Genomic DNA, 1,314 nt, shown 5'->3' with positions numbered 1-1,314 from the left:
TTTGGAGACACACACTACTCACAAACTGTCTAATAAGCTTCATCCTGAAGAGATGTGTTAATCTCTCTGCCCCAGAGATATTCCCACTGTGAAGGTGCTTGGAACCTTGAGCAAGCCAGAGAGAAATGATAGGAACTGACAGAGGCCTGTGTTTAATGTTTTATTTACCGCATGAAATGGCCCTGCAGGGCAGGCTGCCAACCTTCAGTGAATGTCAGGATAATGTAATCTGTGTGGCAAGATCTTGGTTTAGGAAACAGTAAGATACAGAGATGGAAAGAACAAGCTGGAACCGTCACGCGTGCATGAGCCTCACTAATGAGCTAAATTCTGCTTCTCAGTCAGAATTTTTTACCTACAGGTTTGAAGATTATAAAGTGAGTTTCCAAGACATATGGCATTATGTGTTGTGTACTGTATATGGGTAAAGGTTTTGAAATAATGGACTTGCATTTCATCATTCTGTCAGGGCTGTGAAGATTAGCGAGGGGGATTAGCTCACATGGTAGAGCGCTCGCTTTGCATGCGAGAGGTAGCGGGATCGATGCCCGCATCCTCCAGGTGTACGCTGAGCGCTCGGTGTGCCGAAAGGTGTCCTTTAGGAGGGCGGAGGGGTGGCTCTGTGGCTAAGGATCTGCGCCTGTGACTGGAAGGTTGCTGGTTCAAATCCCGCGGCCGGCAGAGGAATCCTACTCCGTTGGGCCCCTGAGCAAGGCCCTTCACCCCAACTACTCTAGGGGCGCCGTACAATGGCAGACCCTGCGCTCTGACCCCAAGCTTCTCTCCCTGTCTGTGAGTCTGTGTCTCCATGGAGAAAAGCTGGGGTATGCGAAAAGATGAATTCCTAATGCAAGAAATTGTATAGGGCTAATAAAGAAACATTATCATTACATTAAAGATCTCTCCAAGCCCATTGTTTCTCATTTCACCTCTGACCTTTCGACCACTCTAATCTCTCCGTCTGTGTTCTCAAAGACGGTTTTCCGAACTCATACATCAGAAACTTTTCCTGCAGCTAGGATCACACATTCCCCCTTCTCTTAACGAAAGACTACTCTTCTTTTAAATTTTCTCCATTCATTGGAAGTTTCATTTCACACCTCTACACCTATTCTGACTTCACACCTCTTGATTGGCCTCTCTTTCTGTCCCCTGCTCCCACCTCTCACTCCTCCTCCCTCCCAGCCTTTGTTCTGCCGCTACATCACCTTTGTCTACTGCCTTGTCTCTCTCACACCCGAAGAAGGCTCCACGGCCGAAACGTTGTGTTTTCTTTCTTCTTTTTTTTCAGCATAGAAAAAACCTATTACTTGT

At 46.9% G+C, this 1,314-nt stretch overlaps 1 non-coding gene across 1 annotated transcript; it reads left to right on the top strand.

Annotated features, from left to right (window-relative positions):
* The first annotated feature begins 487 nt into the window (after positions 1 to 487).
* On the top strand, positions 488 to 560 carry trnaa-ugc (transfer RNA alanine (anticodon UGC)). Its single transcript has one exon. It is a non-coding gene; the product is annotated as a tRNA-Ala (tRNA).
* The last annotated feature ends 754 nt before the right edge of the window (positions 561 to 1,314 follow it).

Source organism: Lepisosteus platostomus, chromosome 10, assembly GCF_059453375.1.
Source record: "Lepisosteus platostomus isolate fLepPlt1 chromosome 10, fLepPlt1.hap1, whole genome shotgun sequence".
NCBI classification, from domain to species: Eukaryota; Metazoa; Chordata; class Actinopteri; order Semionotiformes; family Lepisosteidae; genus Lepisosteus; species Lepisosteus platostomus.
Note: the sequence above shows the minus strand (reverse complement) of the source record. Positions and strands in the feature narration are given on the sequence as shown.